Raw genomic sequence first — 26,279 nt, 5'->3', positions numbered from 1 at the left:
ATAGGTTTATTTAAGGTTTAAATAAAATAAAAGTTTTTTTTTTATTTTTTTACATCTCCCAAGTCTCCATCATTCACAGAAAGATAATTTCTACATTAAATTTGAACCAAACTGAAAGGCAGACTAGATAATCTTTAAGGCAAAGTAGCTGTATCATTTTTGGTCCCAGCTGAGCACTTTTGAGAGAAAAGAAGTGATAATAATTACACCGAGACAGGGGCTTTCAGGTTAAACTGAAATGTATGGTCATCCTACTCTAGGGTCTCTTCCAACTCTTTGACACTAACTAACTTCTATGTTCCTCAACCTTAAGTGTTTAATCCTTGCTTCGGGGGCTAAACTGTTTCAGCACCTACCTTTGACTGGCTTAATGAAAATGGTCAGACATTCTGGTGTATAACAATCTTTCTTTGAATGGCTGAAGCAGAGAGGAGGAGAAATGTCAAATTCCCCCAGCAATTGGTCCTTGGAGAAAAGAGAGAAGTGAGCACAGGTAATTGGAAGCCTACAAGGTACATGGCACTGGCAACCCCAGAATTATTTTGAGCTGCAGTTAGCAGCATACCTAGGTGATTACTACTTGGATATTTCAGTGTTTCCCAAGTGTAGCTGGAATGTGTGGCTCTGATTGGTTTTCCAGCTGGAAATGTTACAGAAACAGGAAGATTTCTGCTTTCATGTGTCTTGTTGCATCCTGCCTCTGCTTGGCAGAAGCTCTGGTCTGACAGTTATGTACATCCTTCCGCTGTGCTTTAGGATGGACATGAGTAATTTAGGGTGAGCTACAGCAACTCTCACAGAATCACCCCCACAACAAACAAGGCCACCCCCAAATACACCCTGTGTGGTTTTACTATGGACAATCACAGGGCCATCAGCTGGAAACAGGTGATAGAGAAGATTTTAAAGGTAGGCTTTTGTAGATACCCATTGATGTGATATGATTTTTTCAGGGTCCCTGCCTTTTCTGAATATCTCTTCATTGGCCTCTCAAAAGTACCATGGGCTAAGGCATCATGCTCTTATATTTCCTATTGGAATGCATAAGCATTTTATCCTAGAAGTAAGACAGGAATTGACTTGTGACCAATAGTGTTTATCTTCCTGCACCCAGATTAGAAACTCTCCCAGGGCAGAGAGTCTTTTTATATTTTTGTGTGTTCTCAGGGCTTGGCAAAGAGTAGGGGTAATGGTGGTGGTATAATAGTGTTGATAGTAATCATCATAATGGCTATCTTTTTTTAAAAGAGAAGTTGTTTATTATAAACAGAAAGGGCAGGGCTTCCAAGAGAAGTTAGGAGAATTTTGAGAGGGAAAGAAACCTTGTAATGACCCACAGATGCTATCAAATGCGGACCCAGTTAGGACTGCACAGCAAATAATTTTGAGCAGCTGGAAAGCACCGGGTCTATGAATGAGACTTAGTCTATTTCTGCTACTACAACAAAATACCTTAGACTTGATAATTTATAAAAAACAGAAATTTGTTTCTTACAGTTCTGGAGGCTGGGGAGTCCAAGATAAAAACACCAGCATTTGCTGTCTGGTAAGTGCCTTTTTGCTGCAAACTCACGTGGCAGAAGGAGCAAATGCTGTGTTCTCACATGATGGAAGGACGAAAAGGGACAAACAGACTCCCTTAAGCCCTTGTATAAGGGCACGAATCCCATTCATGAGGGCAGAGTCTTCATGATCTAATCACCTCCTAAAGGCCCCACCCTTAATATTATTGCAGTAGGAATTCATTCTCAAATTGAAGTTTGGAGGGAGAAAGGGAAAGATCTAAAGTAGATTAGAAGCCTCTGAAACAAATTAAATAGAGCCGAAGATAAACCATGCCTGGTTAGAAATTTTACCTAAAGCTTGGGAAACACACAGACAGAACAAAGGTGACCCTATACCTGAACAGAGAACCAGGTCACATTCCCCGAAACCAAGAAGATGAGCTCTTTCTAGAGAGGTTTGTGTGTCAATTAATGGGTGATTGATTTAAACTGCAAGGAGAGATCATGTGTTCTAAGGCATCCTTATTAAACTCTGGCAATTGAGCAGCAGGGAAGAACAAAATGTGCAGATTATCTAAAAGCTAAATGGTGATAGCTTCAACTCTTTGTACCTTCAAGAAAGCCAGTACTTCTTTGAAATCATTGTAGCATCAATCTAGCATCAAGCTCCTCACCACAGTCAAAATCAGAGAACATATTCTGTTTTTACAGGGCAGCAAAATAGATATTTCACAGTGACCCTTGACTTGTTAAACTAGCCTCACCTCTAAGCTTTCCAAATAACAGCCAATAAGACGGCAACAACAAAAGCTCCTGGAATGAAACCACACTATCATCTGAGGAGCAATGTCCAGGCCTGGACACCTCCCTGAGTACTGAGCTGATAAGGACAGTAGTAATGAGGCAGCTTTCGTATTAAGTATCAATCAGGGCAGTTACATTCTAGGGGTCCAACGCACTTCCCAGGTGCCCAGAAGCACAGCTTCAAGCAACTCGAAATAGGTAGGTACTTTGGGGACCTGAGTACTGCTGGCAGACTAGCGAAGCTCCAGAAATAGAACACGTGCAGGCTTCTTTCTAGCAAAGGTTATGGGTTGTCCAGAAAACCCAGCAGGCAAGATAAGAATAACTTGGCATAACAGGTGCTGTGGGCAGTTACAAACTGAAGAATAACCTACATATGAGTGTCTACTGAGGAAAGCACAATGTACCTCCCTCCTGATGGACCAGAGATGTTACCATCTTCATGAAGGATGCCAATAGCTAATAAGCATCACTAAACACTGCTTTTTCCAAAAGAAAACACTGTACTAGGAGCCAGGAGACTTTGGCTCCAGTCCCCACTTTGCCACCAACTTGCCCTGTGACCCTGGACAAGTTACTTTTCTCTTAATTTCCATGCCCGAGCAGTGAATTAATGATACCTTCCTTTCCGGTTCCAATTAAGCCTTGATCACAGGGCTGGGTGCAGTGGTTCATGCCTATGATCCCAGCACTTTGGGAGGCCAAGGTGGGAGGAACACCTGAGGTCAGGAGTTGGAGACCAGCCTGGCCAACATGGCAAAACCCTGTCTCTACTAAACATACAAAATTAGCTGGGTATGGTGGTGGGAGCCTGTAATCCCAGCTCTCGGGAGGCTGAGGCAGGAGAATCACTTGAACCCGGGAGGTGGACACACCTTTGCACTCCAGCTTGGGCAACAAGAGTGAAACTCTGTATCAAAAAAAAAAAAAGTCTTGATCACAGGAGTATTGAATGAAATAATGTCTGTGAAAATTAGACAGTAGAATTCAAATGTAAGTCGTTGTTATAATTCAACTGAAGACAGTTTTGTAGGATAAAAGCTAAACTAGTGGACCAGGTGCAGTGGCTCACACCTCTAATCCTAGCACTTTAGGAGGCCAAGGCCAGTGGATCGCTTGGCCCCAGGAGATTGAGACCCGCCTGGGCAACATGGTGAAACCCCGGCTCTACAAAAAATACACACAAAAAAAATTGGCCGAGCATGGTGGCACATGCCTGTGGTCCCAGCTACTCCAGAGGGTGAGGTGGGAGGATCATCTGAGACCGGGAGGTCAAGGCTGCAGTGAGCCAGGATTGTGCCACTGCACTCCAGCCTGGGTGACAGAGTGAGACCCTGCTTAGGAAACAAACAAACAAACAACTAAACTAAATAATGGTGTTATATGTTGAAAGAGGCAAAACAGAAAATCCTTGCAAATGTTTCTCAACTAAGAAGACAACTTCAAATCATTTGTCTTCTAAATAGTACCTAATGCCATGAAAAGAGCCTGCCAATGCCTTCCAAACAATCCTATTTATCACTTGAAAACTCAGGCGATGTGGCTGGAATTGATGAGACTGTTTACTCTATGATTTCCATCCCTACCTTCCCTCCCTAATACGGTACACAGAAGTGGGTGAGTGTAACTCCTGGCAAATGAATAGACAGGAGTGCCAAATCCCAGGACCAGCTACTATCCCCTCACCTCCATTCCCCTGTCCCAGAATCATAAAGACTCTGAAACTTGCGTGTTTTCCTATAATCTTCAACATGTGCACTCATTTCTACTCCTCCTTTCATAATTGAGTAGTGAAGAAGATAATTTATAAACACTCATGCCTCCATGGCTCCGAAAAAAAATTTGAAGTTCCAAAGAGGCATGGAGGCAGAACGTATTTAAACATAACCAGGGGGTGGTGGTAGAAAGCTGCAGGCCTCAGAAGGAGTTTACTTGAGACTACGTGGGCTCTGCCTCTACAAAGTCCAGCTGCTGTGAACTATTCATTTGTTGGCAGAATTTGCACTGAGTCCATGGGACAAACATTTTCTCTCTAGAAGTTTCCCTGGATTATCTCTTCAGGCTTTATCATCCATTTATAAGATTAAAAATCATATCACATAAAACTTGACTCTAGAAATATGAAACTAACCAATGTTGTTTTTCAAAAGTTCTCTGAAAAATAAAATGGATTATGCAGGAAAATTTTGTAAATGGAAAATATTGCATATACAGAGTTTGAGGCAATCCAGGACATTTTAAGCCAGAAAGCAGATGGAATAAGAGCAATATAAATTACTGTAACTGTATTTTGCCAATTGCAAAGTGACTCTAATGCCAAACAGAACTTCTTCTCCCCAACTTGTTGACTGCATACATATTTGTTTTTAATTTACACTTGGTAGAGTTTGGTGAGATGTTTGGAGTTCGAATGATGGAATCTACAGGTCTAGGGAACACCAAATCTAGCCAAACCACCCACAAAGTATCCAGTTAAGGAAACAAGCACATAATGTACAAAAAGGTATTTTCAGTGAAAAATAATATTCATGCATGTTATATAAGCCAATTAACAAAAACTGTGCCTGTAGCAATTTTTAAGGAATGTCTTACAAATAGGAAGTACATTAAATACTGAACAGAAGGACAAAACTTCATCAGCAGTCCTTCCTGGCCTTGGTGCTCTCAACATGATCTCCAGCCTGTCTCTTAGATGTCTTGGCAGCTTCCCAAAGGAAGAGTCTTGGCCTCTGGTCGTCAGACTCAGAGAATCCTGACTTTAATCCTGACTCAATTCACTCTAGACCATCAATTCAGGGCTCAGTAAGATTTGTCCAAATTACCCTGACTGGAGTCAAATAACGCAGTCCTATGAGAATCTAACCAGCTAATTTTTGAAAGAGGAGGGAGAGGTTGACACAGATTTTTCACTGCAGTGCAAATTGTAGTAAAGGGACAATCTGATGACTTCTTGGTGAATCTGTCTCTGCTTCATATTCCAGTAAGGTGCTTGGGCCTTGAGCCATTTCCTTGGGCTAGGTTTGAGCTAGGGTGTGATTTCATCAACAGGCTATTTTTAACCAAGGCAGCCTAGAAACCAGCCTCAGGGGACTCGTGCTGAGATAAATTCACACAAATCACTCCCCAGCCCACTGACCAGCAAGACTCCTGCTTGGACAAGAAATCTTGCTCCATAGCCTAAATTATGACAGCCTTGAATTTTCAAAGCCCAGATTTTCAATGACAAGCCACTTTAGAGTCTGGATGATAAGAATGGAATGAAGATTTCCCCTGCATCTGCAGTCTCTCCTCCCAACCACATAAATACAGGGTAGCACAGAACTGCATATTCATGATAAAACAAACAGGCACTACAAGGTGTTTGCTGCATTCTTACATTTTTTTTAATAGGCAAGACCTCTTTACTCTTTTACCTCTGCCCCAAACACATCTTCATACCCCCTTGCCCAGTTTCAAATCTCATGCACTGCCACTATCGGGTAGAAAGACTCAGGAATCAGCATCTGGAAATACATTAATTTTGCATGAAAATGGAGGATGATAGCAGAAATTACAAAGAGACTACACACTAGAAGCATCTGTTCATTACAGCATTTTAACGTGCAATTATGGAACAGCATGAAGCAGGGTGGATGAGGAGGAGGAGGAGGAGGGTGCCCAGGGAAGGCACCCTCCACCCCAGGTGTGAAGAGGGCAGGCAACTTTGGAGGGAGCTGGAAGAGACAAACCAGGGAAATGAAACTGGCTTAACTCACTCAGATGTGGAAGAGCATATGCCCTGATAATACAGGTGAGGTGAGAGGAATTAGAACTCCCCGTCCCTAGGAAGTGCAGCGTCAGCCTTCATTCAGATCTCTACAGCAGTGAGAAAGGATGCAAGGACTATTCTTCTGGAATCCCAGGAAGGAAGACTGGAAAGACAGCACATCTGACCCAGTACCCATGTGCAAGCACTCGGTCTGTGCCAAGCAAATGCAAAGATGCTGACTTTCATACAATCATACACTGTGATCATTTATCAATCTCCTTGAGGTTTCATAGTCAACACAATGGCATAGTTTACCACAGGCCTCTGCCCTTCAGAACTCAACCAGTCTCTTGGCAGCTGCTTCTAGAATGGGGGTTGGGGGTGCAGTCCACCACGAGAGCTTTGAGGCAACTGGGCAGCTTCAGGCACCTCACGGCTTCTCCTTCTGAGATAATTCCCACCACAACAAACCTGTATGCCTACAGGAGTGGCGAAGGTAGCCACCATCCCAGAAATAAATGGTGCATACCATCGGGGTTAAACCCAGTGCTGAAGATTTGTAAATTCCATTTCCTGCAAAGTTTCTGGGGGAGAAAAGTGGGTGGGGCTGTAGAGTGCAAACATAACAACATTCACGTACCTCAGAGGACGGTGGAAAGAAATGGCTAATAAAAATTATTACAAATCACTTCACACACATAAAGTGCTTTATAATAAATACTAATACTTTAATTCCACACTGCTCGTTTCTAGATTTTAAGAGTCAAGCTGAAAGAGTAAAAGTAGTAAGCTTCATATTCTGTCGTTTTCTAGTTTTAAGCAAAGGAAGAAAGGAAGGAAAGAGAAAGAAAGCCCAAGAAGTCAACTTTTCAGTTGCTGCTTATGTAACAGGAGCCTGTGAACTGCACCAGAAATTAATTGAAGGAAAAGTAACTGTAGGGGAATTGCTTGGAGAACTGCCAGAAGGGTTTTAACAGCTGGAAGTTGAAAAGTGATTAATTTTGACAGCAATAAAAGCCTCATGTTCATACATAATTATGCTTAGATTTGTGGGCTGCTGGAATTTTTTCTATGCGCTATTAACCTTTTGCTGTCCAAATTGGAATTTAGATACCTTAAATGAGTCTTGATTTTTAAATTGAATAATAATTTGCTTTCCATGGCATTGACTCATCTCAAGACATGGAAAGTTTCAGGGGAAACACAGTAGAATAACAAGCAGGTAGGAAATAGCTTCACATATCCTTCTGAGTATTTTTGAAACTTAATAGAAATAAAGGCATCTCATTTTGCCCTATGCAGGAACAACAACAACAGCAACAACAATAAAGCATTTAGGAAAAAGCATTCAGAACAAGCAGGACAAGATACTGAAGCAACGGTATGTTGTCAACTCTACAATTCAGCTGAATTCATAGCACTAGGAAATAGAGATAAAAGTGTAAGAAGATATTCATTATGGTTTAAAGGTCCCCTCTAAAATTCATGTTGAAAACTTAAACCCGAATGTGGCAGTATTGAGAGGTGACCCCTTTAAAAGTTGATTGGAGCATGAGGGTAGAGCCATTCATGCATTAATGGATTTTCAGGTTAATGGATTAATGGGTTATTATGGGAGTAGGACTGGTGGTTTTATAGAAAGAGGAAGAGAGACGTGAGCCAGCATGCTCAGCTCCTTTACCATGTGATGCCCTGTGCCACCTTGGAACTCTGCAGGGTCTCAGCAAGAAGGCTCTCACCAGATATAACCCCTCAACCTTGGACTTCCCCGTCTTCGGAACTGTAAAAAATTAATTGTGTTTCTTATAAATTATCCAGTCTCAGATATTCTCTTATGAGCAAAAGAAAGTGGACTAAGAAAATATTATAATGCTACATTCAAAAATATTGACTAGCATAGGATTAAACTGAGTTCTAGAACTGCAGTATGGCTAATTAGCTACAAAAGCTTAAACACATCACTTAATTTCTCTGTAACTTCTCTGTTTCCTGCATAGGAAGAGAGGGCTGGAGTAGATAATTTAGAAGATCACACTCACTCTAAAATCCAATTATTTTAAATAGTCTGTTTTGGGATTAGCCATATTCTGACTTTTTTTCTTAGTCACCTTTACTATTCTTATATCAACCAGTTTGACCAGATAGAGTGAAATCTTGGTAATAAAAAATATTTTCAAAATAATTAGAAATAGCTAATATTTAGTAACAATAATTGCAGTTTGCAAAGCACTATTCTAAGAACTTTATAAATATTTGATGTATATACCTATATATCTATAATATTTTATGTCAATCCTCACAACCATCATATCAGAGAGGATTGTTATCCTATTATTACAAGTATTATTATTTTTCCCACTTTACAGAAACTGAAACAGTAGAGTGGTTACATGACTTCCCAAAGTCAATTAATACCCAGTGGGAATGCAAAGATTTGGGGAGTTTCCTATTATTCCTAAGAAAATATATGTTATTGTAGACACAGTAAATTTAGGTCATGAGTGGTGGAACAGAAATAAGAACAATGAACCTGAACTCAAAAGAACTAGATTTAGCCTTGGCCCTTTCATTTTCTGCACTGTTACCTTGAACAGTTCAACTTTTCCATTCCAGTTTCCTTACTTGTAAAGTACAGGAGTCATCTAAATCAGTGGCTCTCAAGATGTGGTAGCCAAACCAGTGACATCGCTATTATATGGGAACTGGTTAGCAATGCAAATTCTTGGATCCAACCCAATTAAGTTCTTAATTCTCAGATAGGTCCCAGACCTACCAAATTATAGTTCCTGGGCGTAGGGTCCAGCAGTCTCTATTTTGACAAGCCCACCAGGTGATCACAATGCATGCTAAAGTTTGGAAACCAGTGGCCTAGGTGATCACTAAATTACCTTCTGATTCTCACATTCTGTGATTCCATCTCTGACTGTCTGGTTTCAGGTCGTTGAATTTCAAACTGATGTGGTTTTGCTCTATTTAAATACCTCTTCCCTGATTCTTTGTGCCAGAGGATGGGATACCTAATGTTGGCTCACTGGAATGATTTTTTCTTTAGTCATCATCTGAGCATTGCAGAAGAATGAGGTTACTGTGAATGCTTTCTTACCTCAAGCAAAAGTATAAGATTGAATTCCAAAGCCAGAGCCTCAACAGAATCTGAGTTCTTAATCCAATGCCATGCCCCACATGGGGGCTTAATAAATCCTTGTTGCTGCCTGAGGCAAACGACATCCAAGCTATGATTAGCAGCCTGAAGGAGCTGGCATGTGTTTGCTCCCATATTCCCAAATGTGCCAAAATTAGACCTGCCTGTCTCCTCCAAGTCAAGAGGGAGGCACCTACGGATAGAATGTCCAATTTACCTCTTAATTTAATGCTCCCATTGCCATAGTGTTACCTGACAAATACAACTCACTTGAAATCAGAAGCCTGGACAAACAAACAATTCCAAAGGTATTCACATTTATTTGAGGCCCGATTTTAAATGGGCCTTCACCTTGTTCTCTTTCAGTAACCACCTGCTCTTCAGCAGTGGCAGAGGAACACCTCCAGGTTTCAGGGCCAACCATGATATGAATGCCCAATGCCTCATACTTAATAAACCCTCCTGTAAAAGCAGAACACCAGGAGACTGCATACCATGATATACAATACTAAAAACAGGAGAAGAGCAAAGACTGGTGTCTCTGCTTCCTTTGTATTTCTCATGACACCTCATTAACATAAGCCGTTGTTTGCTGGTTTTCTTAAAAAGATACAACTAGAAGAAAGAAGCAGAAATGCAAATTCCATTGGATTTCAAAATTTTCTGAGAAAAAATAGAAACTTAGGAAAGAATAATATATTGAAAGGAAAGATGGGCACATAAAGAAATATAAACTTGTTAGGAGTTATAGTTATGAAGCAGGTGGAGTTTCACTCTTTAGAGCCAAATAAGTCTAGGACACATGGGGAATAACTCTACTCTTTTGTTTTATGTGAGTGGAAAACCATAAATATTTATTCTAGTCCATCCCAGAGACTAACAATTTTACATTTGGCCATAATAAATATGAGAAGGGCTAAAAAAATTTACAAACCATTTCCCAATCCAAGTTTACTTCAAATGATATGTTAGCAAATGCATTACATTATTTTATTAAAAATAATCTAGGTATAATTTTCCAACTTGATACCTGTATATTGTGATAGCTGCAAAAAGAAGTCAAGCTGATATTTTGGGATTTATTCTGGACTATCAGGCACAATCTATTAAGTAGGTGCTATTATTGTCTCTATCTTACAGATGAAGAAACTGAGGCACAGAGAGGCTAACACAGCCAAAGTTACAAAACTAACTAGCAAATAAAATAGCTTAGATTCAAAACCAGGAATTCTGTCTCCAGAGTTTATGCTCCTTGATACTCATGTCACTCTTGTTTTATTTATTCTGTGTATCACTTAGGAATGCTTTGGTGGCAAGTAACAGAAAACCCAACTGAGAGTGACTCTTAAAAATAGGAATTCATGTGGTCAGATGTCATAGCTCACGCCTGTTATCCCAGCACTTTGGGAGGCTGAGATGGGCAGATCACCTGAGGTCAGGAGTTGGGGACCAGCCTGACCAACATGGTGAAACCCCGTCTTTACTAAAAATAGAAAAATTAGCCAGGCATAGTGGTGCATGCCTGTAATCCCAGCTACTTGAGAGGCTGAGGCAGGAGAATTGCTTGAACCCAGAAAGTGGAGGTTGCAGTGAGCTGAGATTGCACCACTGCACTCCAGCCTGGATGACAGAGGGAGACTCCATCTCAAAAAAAAAAAAAAAAAAAGCAGGAATTCATTTTTCTCGCTAAGCAGCAAGTATGGAGAAAAGCAACTGCTGGGGGTTCAGTTGCTCTCTATGCCCTCAGGGACCCAGGTACTCTCAATTCCACTGATCAATCATCTTAGAATCCTCACGCCTACCATGTCATGGTCCCTGCTGTTCTAGATGGTACCTCCCCATTCCAGGGAGGTAGAAGGTGTAGTCCCCCCGCCTTCTTGGGGGACTTTGTCTTTTTCCATTTGGGAAACTACACTCACCTCACTGGACTGTCCTTTACATCTCACTAGCCAAAACAGGATCACACACTCATTCTTCACCCAACGAAAGGCCCAGCAAAGTGAGATGATGGTTACTGGTTTTAACTAATCATGCTTTATTTTTGGGGCTTGGAAAGGAAGCTGAAACTAATGAGCCTCTACCCAGCTCCTGAATAAATTAGACTTTTTTTAGTGAGAAAGGAGAGTGGGCAGGAAGGAGAATGAGTGTTGGATGACAATAGACAGTGTCTGCTGCACTCCCCTACTTTGGATATTTGGTTGCTCTTTATTGTTCAATACCTGATTCCCTTGAACTGTGGGAAGGCACTGTGCTAACAAGTGGGAATAAAGACAAAAACCATAATCTCTATATGGTTATAAATTGCTGAAAGGCTTCATTTGAGAGAACCAATTGCATACCCAATTTTAAACAAAGAGGTGAAAGAACTTAAGTGACATATGGCTGAGTTGGCAAATGGCTGTCAACAGAATCCAGGAGGCCTTACCTTGGCTTTGAGTACACAATAGGTGAGACAAAACAAGCCCCAAGGTACTCAGACTGTAAAATGACAGAAAGGACAAGCCTTGTGTATGTGCTTAAAAATAGAGTGTACATTCAGTATTCTCGTAGCATTAAGCATACAGAGTTGGTTTATACCCACAAGTAATCACAGTATAATCTGAATTTCTCCAGGCCTTACCTGCTGCTGGGTATAGATAGAATCATGCAAAAGTAATGACTCAAACTTCCCTGGCACATGTCTCTGCCAGCCCCTGCTTTGTGTTTCTGGGAGTCCCCATGAAGTCCACAAAAGTACACACAAACCATCCCAAGCCCACTGGGGTTGCCCCTGCTCTGGCTTGACCCAGTGCTACATAATGGCTTGGATCAGAGCTGGAGGAGCAACTCTCTCTCCTTCATGTACCCACTATCACAAGGGTCTGAAAACAGTGCAGCTAGCACCTCCTCTCTCCCTAGGACCCAAACATGTGGCCACAGAGCTGGGCTGGGCACAGATTCAAGTGACAGTGACTGTGATCAACTGAGTATCTCTTCTCTTCCTCAAATATCACAGCTTGCCGTTGCATCAAATCATCTTGTCTGGCTCTTTTTCCCTTAGGACAACTGACTAATCACCTCTGTCCTAGGAACTTATTCTTAGGAAGTAGCCAGACACATGGTCAAAAATATGCATTAAAGAGTCAATTACAGAGCTCTTAATAATGGTTAAGAAAAAAAAATAACCTTAATTTTATCAGTAGGAGACTGGTTAAATGAATTACAGCATATTCATTTTGAAAAATAATAAGCATTCATTTAAAATGATGAGGTACATCTACATTTACTGATGTGGAAAGATATGATATATTGTTGAACTGGGAAGAAAGTATGATCTCATTTTTATAAAAATATAAGTAAACACATGCTCACATGAATGTATGTGCATTAATGTGTGCACACACACAAAGAAAAATAGAAGTTATCTTTGGACAACAAGATAAGGGTATTTTTGCTGTTTTCTTTATATCTTTCTGAAAAACAGGAATGTTTTTACGAGAAGTATGAATTGCTTTCATAATCATAAAAAGATAAAACCATATCTATTTTGAAATATAATTATTTTAATAAAATAGTCTTTAGTAATTGATCCATTCTTTAGGGTGAAATTGTGGAGGGGTATAAAATCTCCATTTAGCGATATCACTTAATAGAAGGAAGGTCTAATCATTTACTGGAAATTCCTGGGTAATGTGCAGGAAAACCAACCTTGACAGAAAGATGATTGGTACTGGACAGCTCCTGAAAAATACAGTGAGGCTGGGGAGAAGTGCAGTGCCCCAACAGCGCTGTTCCTGGAAGCCCAAGAAATCACAATTTCTGGGAAAAAAAAAAAAAAAAGTATGCAGAGCAAAGCAAACACATGGGTTGCTGTATTTTGTGGTTGCCTCTTTTTAGCCTTGGCTCATTTTTTCTATTGGTTATTTTTTTCTAACTGGTTAGTAAAAGCTCAAAGCTTAACAACACCTGGCATTTACGTCACATTTTTCCCCCTCTATTTGTTTGCCTTTCAAGATTTTTGTGAAATTTTATGACACATAGAAGTTCTCATTGTTTGTGTGATAAAGTATAACAGTCATCTTTTTTTTTTTAATGATTCTTGGCTTTGGTATCTTGCTTGGAAACGCTTTTTCTACCCCCCAAAACACCAAAATTATTCACTCATATTTTATTTAACCTATACATTTTTATCTTTTATAATTGTTAAAAGGAAAATTACAGGTAAATTAAATTTAACAGAGTTTAACTGAGCAAAGAACGGTTTGCAAATAGGCACCTCCCCCACCACCAGAATAGACTCAGAGACACTCCAGCGCTGCATGTGATCAAAGAGAATTTACAGACAGAAAAAAAAAGTGATGCCAGAAACAGCCTGATTGGTTACAGCTCTGTGTTTGCCTTATTTGAACCTGGTTCGAACTATCAGCTGCCTTTGGTTGGCTAAAGCTTGGCGATTTGTATGAGTAGGTTGCAGTCTGTTTACACATCCAGCTGGGTTTCAGTTCACTATATATGGAGGAAACTTTAGACCAAAAGTCTCATGTAAGGAGACAGCTTTGGGCTAAACTTAATTTAACATAATTATTAAATTGATCGAATTTGTGTGTGTATGTGTCATGTATGAGGTAGTGATATAAATGGTTTGTACCAATTGGTTGATCATTCTTCCCAACACCATTTATAGATTTATCCAGTCTTTTTTTTACTGATTAGAAATAATATTCTTTTTTTTTTTTTTGAGACGGAGTCTCGCTCTTTCAACCCAGGCGGGGCTGCAGCGGCGCTATCTCTGCTCACTGCAAGCTCCGCCTCCCGGGTTCACGCCATTCTCCTGCCTCAGCCTCCTGAGTAGCTGGGATTACAGGCGCCCACCACCGCGCCCAGCTAATTTTTTGTATTTTTAGTAGAGAGGGGGTTTCACCGTGTTAGCCAAGATGGTCTCGATCTCCTGACCTCGTGATCCGCCCGCCTCGGCCTCCCAAAGTGCTGGGATTACAGGCGTAAGCCACCGCGCCCGGCCTTGTTGTACATCAAAACAACACAAATACACAAGGGTACATACATACATAGCCTTGGGTATGTTCTGGACTTAAATTGTTGAGTTCCATTAGCCCACCTGCCTATTCCTGAGCTGATACTATACACATTACAATCATTATGAATTTAAGATGGTTTTAATTTTCTGATAAGGCAAAAAGACACCCTCATTATTATTCTTTTCAAAAATATATTAGCTATTCTTAAATGATCATTCTTCTGAATAATTTAGAATTATGTGGTCAAATTCCAAATAAAATGCCATTAAGATTTCTATTGGGATGGCATTAAATTATAGATTAATCTATAGAAAAAGAACTTAATATTTTCAACAGGAAGCCTTCTCTTTAGTCTCACATTAGGATTTTGTAAGTTTCTTCCTATTCTTCCTGGATGTTTCTTGGTAGGTTTGTGAAAAGTTGATTTTCTCTGGCCCTTCTCACCCCTTGTCTGGTCCCATGCAGTGTGTTGGAATCTCTTTATCAGATTTACAGTTGTAGGACAGGTTTGTATATCTATAGCTCTCAGGCAAAGTTTCAGTTCCCACAGACTTTCCTTCAGTTTTCTTGAGGTGGTATCTTCCCCTGACCTCCACTATCTGGTTTCTGGTTCCAGAGAAACAATTTAATCATTCTCATTTCCAGCATGCTCTGCTTCCTGGGAGTTTATTTATTTCCTGCCACAATGCTTACATCATAAAGACTATAACTCATTGTACTGGTTTGTTTATTTTTTTTTTCTGCATAACAAATGACCACAGACTTAGCAACTTAAAACAACACACATTTATTATCTCACAGTTTCTGCGGGGCAGGAGTCTGAAGATGGCCTAGCTGCGTCCTCTGCTCGGAGTCTCACAAGGGTGCTATCAAGATGTTGGCTGGCTGCATTTCTTTCTGGGTCTTGAGATCCTCTTCGAAGCTCAGGGGGTTGCTGGCAGAATTCAGTTTCTTGCAGCTGTAGAATGCAGGTTCCTGCTTTCTTGCTGGCTGTCAGCCAGGGCTGCTCTCAGCATCTAGAGGCCCCCTCTGTTCCTTGCATGTGGCCCTCTCCCAGGTCCACTCATGATATGTCAGCCTACTTCTTCAAGGCCAGCAAAAGAATCTCTTGTTAGGGCCCACTAGGACAATTCTTAGATAATGTAACATAATCACAGGAGTGACATCCATCACCTTCACCATACTCAACTGGCTAGAAGCCAGTCACAATTTCCACTCATTCTCAAGGGGAGGGGATTATTCAAGGGTGTATCCACCCCACTCAGGCCTTGGACCATTGTCAGCACACCACTACTTCCTGATCACCTTTTTTCTGAGATTTGGGGTCTTGGCCTAAATATGACAGGGTGGCAGCCTGAGTGGGGACAAGAGGCAGAGGGCAGGTGGCTGTGGGAGAAACGTATAGAGAGGCACTCTGCTCTCCTCACAGAACTGGACAGTTTTCTGTTTGATATAGGCACCAGGTCTTCAAATGGGGGAGGCAAAGTAGAGGTATGACATATGAGGAAAGCTACACCGGTTATTCTCGGTTCTCTCCATCTGGCTTAGAATTATTGTCAGTTTCTTCAAAATGCTGGAATTTGGTTGTTAGTCATTTTTCAGTGTTGTACATTTTATCTTTTTAAAAATCTCTTTGTATATATGTTAGTGAGAAGTTAGGGAAAATGGCTAGCTTCCTGATGCTTTGAACCAGAGTTTCAACCAAACCAGTTTCTGGCAGGCTTCTGCTTCTGTCTTCTTGAGATGGCACCATGCCTTGGTTTCTAGTTCTTTCGAAGCAAGTGCAAAATTGAGAACAACACATTTTATAAGAACTTTCTTGGTTCCGTTGTGCTACCTCAGGGAAACCAAAGAGATCGCTAATCTATACCTTGCTCAGGAAGCTGTGGGTATCAGAAATGTATCTGCAGTACTGGTAGTCATTTCATCCTCCCAATAACCTAGTGAAGTACATATTATTATCTCACTTGATGGAAGTGGAAACAGATGCTTTGACTAAACAAATAACTTTCCCGTTTTCGCACAACTCAAATCACAGGTTGCCTAACTCCATAGTTCTTTCTATCACATTATACTTTCAGGGTGGGGGAATGTCTTCTGAAATATTGAGAGGCATTTAATAATAATCAACAAGTTTCTTCCAATCTTCATTCAGCCTACAACCTCACAACCCTAATGTATAACTTTCTGAAATAGGGAGTTTTTTCACAGTAAAAATGGACAGCATTCTTTTTCCTGTCATTACTCCATACCGCCTTTGCCCCACGAATTTTACAACCTGAAAAACAAAGCAAGCAAAGTCAATTATTGAGAGATCTGGTAAGCACACAGAGCGGCTCAAACTCAAGGTTTTTATTCAGCCGCACTCAAATACCTTGTCTCATGTATCCCAGAAGCAAGCCACACTAAGCAGGGGTATAAGCCAGTCAGAGGGAAACTCCCTTCTCTCTTTTGGGAAGCTCTGACCAAAGTCTCCAGGGCGCACTGCAACCAGCTGGGGGAAGTCTTAGTCTGTTTGGGCTACTGCAGCAAAGTGCCATAGACTGGGTGGCTTAGAAACAACAAACATCTATTTCTCAGTTATGGAGGCTGGAAAGTCCGAGATCAAGGCTTGGGCAGATTTAGTGTCTGGTGAGGACCTGTTTGCTGGCTCATACATGACCTCTTCCAGCTGTGTCCTAATATGATGGAAGGAACAAAGACGCTCCCTTGGGCCTACTTCGTAAGGCCAGGCCCTGGTGACCTAATCACCTCCCACAAGGCCCCACCTCCTCACAGGGGGTTAGGATTTCAACATGTGAATTTTGAAAGGACACAAACGTTCAGACCATAGCAGGGGAGGACACAGGTGCAACAGTCAGAGTTCCTGGGTGCTAGAGTCAGAGATCCTGAGGCCAGGTGCCTGCCAGCTGCCTCCAGGGAAAGGTCATGTGATGGGTGGTGGGACTGTAACAGACACACACCAGGAGTAAATTCCTAAACAGCAGGTGATACAGAAACTGAGGGAGATGTCTTGCAAAACGAGACCACACAGCATGCCAGCAGGTGGAGGTATAGACCCCCATGTCTCCCAGTCCCCATGAAAATATACAGCTGCTGCTGACCACAAACCCATCCTCCCAGCTGCCCGAGCTGCATACCTGCCTGCTAACTAGGTGCAAGTAACTACTGAAACCAACCTCAGCACATTCCTAAGTGTTTATAGGTCATAAAAGGTCTATTTCTCATGCTTAGTACCCTCATTAGGCCCAAGTTTTAGGCCTACCTTGGGTCCATTCCCGCAGCAATCTTGGGCAAGTCATAAAATCTTGCCCATTATCAGTTTCCTGTGATACAGTAGTTCTCAAAATGTGGTCCCCCAGCCGGCAACATCAGTACCTTATGAGAACTTCTTAGAAGTGCAAATTCTTGGGCTCCACCCCAGACCTACTGAATCAGAAACTCTGGGTATGGAACAGAAGGATCTGTTTTGACAAGTCCTCCAGGTCATTCCGATGCATGTTAATGTGGGAACCACCGCTCCCTCCAATACCTCATAGAATTGTGAGAATTAAATAAGATAATACATTGTGTTCTGCTACCATTTCTGTAGTATGAATTAGCCCATCAGAGATTGATCACAGAGAAATGACATCAGTATAATGTGAAAATTGCACTGGTTTCCATAATTTCGTAGGTAATTTTTACTAACCAAGAAGTCCTGAGATAGCAGGAGTAGAACCATAACGTTCAATGGGAAGGAAAAGGCTTGAGGTTTGGCTGCTGTACCAGCAGCAGAAATCTTTTTGCTGTATTCCAGGAAATGTTTAAATGAGTATCTGCCACCAGGGCTACCTCCTCAGGTAGGTGCACCTCCAGCCTCGTGAGCTCTCAGCTTGTGGAAGGTTGTCTGGCTTCCTGTGTGCACCTTAACAACAGCCCTGTGACTCCAAGCTACATTTCCATTGCCCTGTCCCAGCCCCTGCCAGTGCCAGTCTAATTAAAATGTTACCAGCTTTTCATCTTTATTGCTTTTGTGCATTTTAATACCCATGTGGCAGCTTCTAGCCCCTCAGCTGCTGCCAAGGTGGTCCAAATGTTCTCCCCAGGTAGTAGTGATTGCTTTCCTTAATCACAGTTGCATGGGATTTGAATGGTCTGCCTTGGCCCAACTTTTCCCATAAGTCCTATTATTTTTTATGCCAAGTTTTGCAGACAGCAACATTTTCTAGAAAGTGTAATTTTAGGTTACAGCAGAAATGCCTGTATATGTAAATTACCTGGCACATAGTAAGGGCTCAGTCATTATTATTATTAGTTCATGTCTACCATACCTTGTCCTTGAAATGCTGACAAAAAAAAAAAAAAAAATGAGCCAAGAAAACCCTACAGTGACAATTCCAATACAAAAGCAAAGGAACACAACTTCATATAGCAGGTTTTGATAATGAAAGGCAGAAGTTCTTATTCTCTTTTGCCAATAGTTTTAATGACAGTCATTTGAAGCAATTCCTCCTGTGTTTTTTGTTTTTTCCCAGTTTGAGTAGCTTTTTTTTTTTTTTTGACATGGGGATATTTTATCTACTCCTATGTACTTAAATCTTTAATTACATTCCATCTCTTTCTTTTTGACTTTAGAAAATCAGACACTTATTCTTAGAAATAGCCAGGTGGAGAGTAATTATCTTGGCCATAATTCTCTGATGTTTACAGAATATGGCACTCAGACTTGAAATCTCCGATGGCCTTTGCTGGAAGGGAGTTCAGCCTCCTCGTCCGACATGAATGGGAATTGAGGTCTGGCTCAAGGTCAAACAGCAAAATAGTCTGGCCATGAAAGCCAGCCAGGTGTCCTGGCTTCTAATTCAGTATTCCAGCTCTTAATGTTTACTCTCTAGTTATGCCCTGCTTCATGAGGTCACTTCTAAATTGTTTCCTCAAACCTGGGGTCACAGACTAGTGGTCTGTAAGTCAAATTCAGCCCACAGACATGTTTTATTTGCCCGTGTCGTATATCTTAACAATTGAGAAATTTCACATTTAAAAAAATGTCTTGCTTCACTTGAAAATTCAGAACATCTGGCACCTCTGAGCCACTATTCCCACACGGCAACAATCAGCCCAGCTGAAGAGCACCTTCCCCTTTTAACCGGGATGAGCTCACTCAAAACTGCTGGGGTCCCCCCAACTCCCCATTGCTTGACGTGCATGCACACACCTTTCTGTATTAGTTCGCTAGGGCTGCTGTAGCCAAGCACCACAGATTCTGTGGCTTCAACGGCTGAAATTTATTTCCTCACAATTCTGGCAGCTAGAAGTCCAAGATCAAGGTGTCGCCAGGGTTGGTTTCGTTTTGAGGCCTCTCTCCTTGGCTTGTAGATGGCCCTCTTCTCCCCGTGTCTTCATATGGTCTTCCCTCTGTGCGTGCCTGCATCCAAATTCCCTCTTCTTATAAGGATATCAGTTATATGGATTGGGGCCTACCCAAAGAATCTCCATTAACATAATTACCTCTTTCAAGACCCTATCTCCAAATGCAGTCATATTCTGAGGTACTAGGGTTAGGACTTTAACATGTGAATTTGGAGGAGACACACTCAGCCCACGACACAGTCATTCCTCCTTTAGATTACCTGCTTGATCCCAAAGGCATTTGAATCTGCAACTGTGACAAACAGCAAACCTTGGTTTGTTCTTGAACAACTCAAACCTTCATGTCTTCTTTCATCAATTAAACAGCTCCTCTATGAAGTACCTTAATAAGGAAACCCATGAAGTACACTTAGAAGAGACATAAAATTTTAAAGACAGGAAGAACCTCAAAGACTATCTCCTCCAGGGGTTTTCAAACCATTTTAAGTCATGGAAACTTCTAACAAAAGTTAACAAGGAATTGATACGTAAAATAGCTAAACTCCACTCCTGTTTGCCAAAATAGCTACTAAGGGAGCTCCAGAAGACACTGGGCCTCCCTATATAAAAATCATTTGAAAACCACTGACCTAATCAAATTATTTGGTTTATATCTGAGGAACCTGAGGGCCTTCCACACAGCCATGGCCACACAGAGCTGGGAGCAGAACCAAATCCCCTGTCTCCTGCTTCCTATGGCTCCGGGTCTCTATATGGTTCCAACCAGGATCTGCACAAGGTTGATTGAATAATACTTTTAGGTTGGTGTAAAAGTAATTGTAGTTTTTGACACTACTTTTAACAGCTAAAAGCACAATTACTTTTGCATCAACCAATATCATCAGGATAGGAAAATCTTGACATTTTGTTGGTGAGAGGAGCAAGCTGGAGCTGAAGTCTAGGAGTCAGGAGGCCCAGGTTCTAACTGTGTGTTGTCCATTCTAGCTGTATAACCCTGAGAACAAAGGATTTGACCCCTTTGTTCCTCTTCAGATTCAGCACACAAAGGGTTTGACTCTATGAATTCTAATATATCTTCCAATATTAAAATACTAGGCTCCTGTAATGTTACCCTTATAGTAATTATGCTCTCCTTTACTTATGCTCTATTGATGTAAAAGGACCATGATAACTTTTGCCCCAAGAGGCATGTATACCAGCAATGGGCAGGCTCAGCCTCCCCACACACAGAGCTCCCCCGGGCCCTGCCTGCTGACAACCAAGGCCACCTAAACATCCATACTCCAGCTTGTTATCATAGAAAACAAAAAAGAGAAAAATTAAAAAGACCTTCCCCAGAAGAGGTAAAGCCATGTGGCCCACTCTTTGGTCAGTAATATAAACCAAACATTTTGCACCACCGGGAAAGTGGAAGCAAAAGAGTAGGAAGAATTGCTATGCTGTTTGGGAACTGTAATTACATGACTCCAAAGTGGCAATGGCAGGAATTTGTTCTGCAACCAACATTCTAGTAACAACAAGCATATTACTTCATGAGGTTGCCTGCCATGGAGCATACTAATTTTCATAAGTAATTAGCATCTCATTTTGAGCCAAAATCTATGACCCTCAAACATCCAAACTTTGGTTACCACCAACACCCATGTCCTCTTCCTCTTCATGGACACACAGCTGGACTACCTTTTCCAGGCTCCCTTGCAGTTGGCTGGAGCCAGAGAACTGCGTCCTCACCAGTGGAATGTAGGCCAGGTGTTACACGTCTCACCAGGCTTGGTCCATAATATCCTCCCACATGTGATCCTTGCTCTTTCCTCATATGCCAGTTGAATGCAAGGGACTTTGGAGGCAGGGAGGAGGGCAAGGCCCAGGATGAGGAAACCTAGATCCCTGAATGACTATGTGGAACAGAGACACACCCCCACCCCCATCCTCCCTGTGATGTGCACAAGAAATAAATGTTTATTTTGTTTAGTGATTGAAATTTGAGAGGCATCAGTTTCAGCAACTAGCATTATTAACTTTAACACATGTATCTTTTGAAGTAAGACAAGCCTACTACTTCTTGTCTCACTTACTAGACTTAATATATTTTAAGATAGCTCTCATCTAAAGGTGATAAGAAGACAATCTCTTGACTCTCTTCTCCCTTAGTACTTCTCCTCTTTTGTCCTTCCCCAATTCAAGAAATTCCCCAATGTACAATCCTGAGCCCATTGTATCATGGAAGGAGTTTGCATGGGAGGAACACTGAGAGTCTCTTTCTCCCTAACATTTATAAAAACCTAAGCCCTTGGTATTAATAGATCAGAGAGAATTCCCAACAAAATCAGAATATTTGAGACAACTGTCATCAGTGACAGAAGTGAGACTGAGGGGACTAGAGTTTCTCCACCCCCATGGTGAAAAAATATTCCATAGTCCCAACAGTCTTTCTCAACCAAACTGCCACAGTAGAAATAAGCCTTAATGCCCATTGTATCAAATGAATTAACTTCTATAATAGAGTGATACTTATTTATCATCCTTGGGAGAATCTTTAAAAAATATTTCTGAGTTACATGGTTTAGATGAGAAAGGCTGGCTGGAGGAAAGGAGAAAGGAAAAAAGAAAGTGAAAGCATCAAAGAATCCTGGACAGCAAAGGGAAAGGTGCCAGGGAGCCAGCAGAATGCCAAGGCCATGCGGCGAAGGTACTTGGCCTTGTTGAGCTGGTAGAGCCCAGGGAGGTAGCAAGACCCAGGGGAGGGACCTTCTTCTGACCAAGGAGGTGCATCTTAGGCACCTTCTTCTGGCCCAGGAGGCTTTGAATCAGTGACAGCACCATTCTGGAAGGAGCAAGGCTGGCTGAAAGGAGATCCCTCCAAGCTGTAACCTGCAGGACCAACTATTAAGAATTCTCTGGGTCAGGGAACATCTTCATGAATACCTTTGAATGAAACTCAGGACTTCCTAAAATTTCCGTGTCTTTTTCTTTCACCTGTCAGGCAGGGTATTCAGAAGGCCTAAAATGATTAGGCCAGATACTGTTCAGTCAATGTTTTCCAACTGTAACATAATTAAGAATATGTGCTGTTTTCTCTCCGTGTTGACAAATAACTCCAAGATACCAGCACAGTCCTTCCTCCAGTGCAAACTCAGTCTTTGGACCTCATGGAAGACTTCCCCAGACCACCACTGTACTGACAGGCTGTGTTTGTTCCTTCATTTGACGTTTGGCCAGGGGGATGTCCTTCCTTAATGAAATCAGAGTCTGGAACTTTACCCAAATATTAGGTTGGTGCAAAAGTAATTGCAGTTTTTGCCATTGCTTTCAATGGCAATGTAGCAATTCTGTAATAATAGGTCATGAGAAGAGGAGGCTCACCACAGGGGCTCCTGAGAAGACATTGATTACCAAGGGGAGGGCTGGCAAGCATATTGTTGGGAAGAAATATTTAGTGAGCAGGTGAAAAATAATGAATTAAAAATTTTAAACTTTTCTTAGCAAAAGAAGATATTTAATAAGTATAAAGTGTTAAAGCTGAGAATTAAAGTAATATTCACTAAAGAGTACACAGCAAACATAAAAAATATAATTACATCTATAACTTGAGAAATATTCATGTGTTATTTTAACCTGGGGCTTTGCATTTTAAGTGAGAGGAAAGAAAACAGATCAACCCAAATTACTGAAGGCCCTGGAAGGAAGATTAAAGGAATTGAGATGGCTTTATTTTGGTGATAAGAAAGCCAAGGGAGGGCTAAATAGCTGTTTTCAAATATTTTAAAGGTTAGTCCCAAGATACAGGCCTGCTGAGCTCAGCGCCTGGCCTTTCCCAACTCAGAGCCCTTGAACTCAACAGCTAACAAAGAACTGCTGTCTTAAGTGGAAAGTAGAGTCAGAAGCTCTCCCATCCTCCCCAGGAGCTTCCTTCTGGGCTTGGGCTCTCCAGACGGGTTACTCACACTCCTATCCCTCCACCTCATCCATTAAGTTAGAAAATTGCTGACTCCCCAAACCATTCTCCCCAACCAGTCCCTGGGGCCTTACTGTGTCTCACACCCCACTAAGCTGCTCCTCAGTCCTCCTGCCTCTGCCTTACTGTGGCTTCTCGTAGCTTCTTTCTTATAGCTTTTCAATAGCCATCTAATGGACCTCCCTGACTCAGCTTCCCCATCCTCCCTCAACAGTCCATTTCCACACTGCCCCAGAGCTGCCATCCAAAACACAGATTTGATGATGTCACTAGCATAAATACCAGCAATGGACTTTCTGCAGGCTTAGATTTTCATAATGAAAGGTATTTTTACAGTATCTGCCTTGGCTCCTTTTTTCATCCAATCCCGTTAGCACTGCTCTCAAGCCCCTTTCCAAACTGACTCATTCAACCTGTCCCCTCTCATTTGCCCCACCCACCCGCACTGAAGACTCTGCTTCGGCCACATTAGACACTCACAATTCCTTGAACATCCTCATGCTCCGCTGTCTTTCTTCTTGCAAATTCCTGTGCCTGAAATGTCCATGCTTATCTCCTCCATGTGGAAGAATCTGAGTCATCTTTCACAACCCTGGCCAAAAAACACCTCTCTTATGCCTCCCTGCATCTGGGCAGAGGTTGTGACTTCCTCCTGTGGTTCCCACAATGCTTGGTCCTGAAGTAGCACTTGTCACATAGTATAATTTTTTGTGTGCATTTCTGTCTTTCCCATTCAACTGTCAACTTCTTAAAAGGAAGAACCATATCTTATTTATTTGGGTTTTCTTCTATTACTATTATATACTATTTCCTCTATTACTACTATATACTATTACACAGTATCTGGTGTTTAGTACATGTCTGATCATTGTTGAATGAAAAAGTAAGCTCCCAGTTCAGGTTCTCTTCTAGTTTACCTACCATAGCCAGCCTGGCCAGGAGCTGGGAGTGTTCAGCTTGGAGCCAGAGGCGGGATCCCAGGAGCAGGTTAAGAGGAAGTGATTGACAACTGCCCGCAATGGCTCCTGCTGGGCACATTTTACATCCCAGGGTCTGGATCAAAGCTGTCAGTTTCTGCCCTGTCTGTTCCCAAGTGTCATAACTGGAGCAAAACTCCTTCATCAGCCAGTCTGGCCACACCACAAACACGTGGGTTGGACAGCAGAGGCTGCCTGGCTCTTTTCAGGTTCCTATGGATACAGTGTCTCCCTTGACCCACTGAATTCATCTGTGTGGGCAGCTGCCACTTCTGGACTACAAATACACAGTAAGCAGGCGTGTAGGAGAGCAAGAATAGGGTAGAAAGAGCATGTAGGAGGAGGGGAAGAAAGAACTGAGAGAGAGCCTATGGGTAGAAGTGGGCAGGAAGGAAGGTTTGGTCTTTTTGTTCCTACAGAAGATGTTTTTGAAAAGCTTCTTGACAATCAAACAGACTTTTGAAAAAAGTTACTTTTGCTAAATATAAAGTGTGAAAATCACCAGTGGAAGATTGCCTCCCTTTCTGCAGCCAGGGCAGAGCTCTTGGGTGTATTTTGATCAGTAACTTCTAGACACATCCTTCACAACCATAACTAGGCAGCCAAGCATTCTGACATGTGCTTAACTAAGAAGCAAATTAGGCAGCCAATTTGTAAAAATGTAATATGGCGTCCTTTCTGCCTTCTGCTTATTTCATTGATAAACACACATTCACGCACATTGATGTACATAGTAATAATAATATTAGTTTACATGGCTGACTCTACAGTTTCTGTAGAGCTTTTGCTTAGAGCTTCACAATAAATGAAGTAGGCAAACTGCATTGATTAGATAGTCCATGGTTTCCGAGTTACTCAGTGGAGGTGCAGTCTAGACTCAAACCCCGGACTCCAGCTTCTAAGAATAGGCACACTCGTTCCCACACCCAAACCCCCCACCCCCATTCCATGCCTGGCTGCTGGCTAAGCCACAGGCTGCTCCACAGTTGGAGTGTAAGAGATAAAGAAAGAGGAAATGAATGGTTTAAGTTGGGAAGGGCATCTTGACAAAGTTGTTAGAGTCTACCAGTTTTTTTAAACCCCACATTAGAGTACAGCAAATAAATGCAGGTCTAATCATCACTCCACCGGCTTCTAACTTTTTTGCTCATCACTTTCTCTGAATTTATACATGGAAGACTTTTGAATGTGGTTCCTACACTGAACCAGTCTCCAAAATCAAGGTTATGGCTTCTGTCCCCATGGGGGCCTGTAAGTTGAGGTCCATATGGCAGCCTATGATGGCTATCCCCTCCCCATGAGCCACAGGATGTCTCTGGGCACAACACAATGCCTCCTTTTCAACTGCATTTTATCAGTTTCTCAAATATCTGTATTTGTGGGCCAAGTGATGACAATACACTACATTTATAGAACATTACAGTCTCTGGAGAGCCTTCTGTTTTATACACCCTACCCACTACACCCTCCCACCATAGGATTCCCTCCCTGGCCATGAGGCTGATAGGACAGATATCACCATTTTAATTTTACAGATTCAGATATAGATATATATATTTTGAGACAGAGTCTTGCTCTGTCACCAGGCTAGAGTGCAGTGGTGTGATCTCGGCTCACTGCAACCTGTGCCTCCCGGGTTCAAGCAATTCTCCTGCCTCAGCCTCCCAAGTAGCTGGGACTGTAGGCACATGCCAGCACGCCCAGCTGATTTTTGTATTTTTAGTAGAGATGGGGTTTCACCACGTTGGCCAGGATGGTCTCAATCTCTTGACATCGTGATC

At 41.8% G+C, this 26,279-nt stretch overlaps 1 long non-coding RNA gene across 2 annotated transcripts in view; it reads right to left on the bottom strand.

The window, feature by feature from the left end:
• LOC104006404 (uncharacterized) overlaps positions 1 to 26,279 on the bottom strand; it is a 185,806-nt gene that overhangs the window by 27,038 nt on the left and 132,489 nt on the right. Inside the window, exon 3 of one of the 2 annotated variants that reach the window (XR_010157210.1) lies at positions 19,827 to 19,948. The exons of the other annotated variant lie outside the window; for it this stretch is intronic. This is a non-coding gene — a long non-coding RNA (uncharacterized LOC104006404). The remainder of the gene's footprint in view (positions 1 to 19,826; positions 19,949 to 26,279) is intronic. 2 annotated transcript variants of the gene reach the window in all.

Source organism: Pan troglodytes, chromosome 4 (assembly GCF_028858775.2).
Source record: "Pan troglodytes isolate AG18354 chromosome 4, NHGRI_mPanTro3-v2.0_pri, whole genome shotgun sequence".
NCBI lineage: Eukaryota > Metazoa > Chordata > Mammalia > Primates > Hominidae > Pan > Pan troglodytes.
Note: the sequence above shows the minus strand (reverse complement) of the source record. Positions and strands in the feature narration are given on the sequence as shown.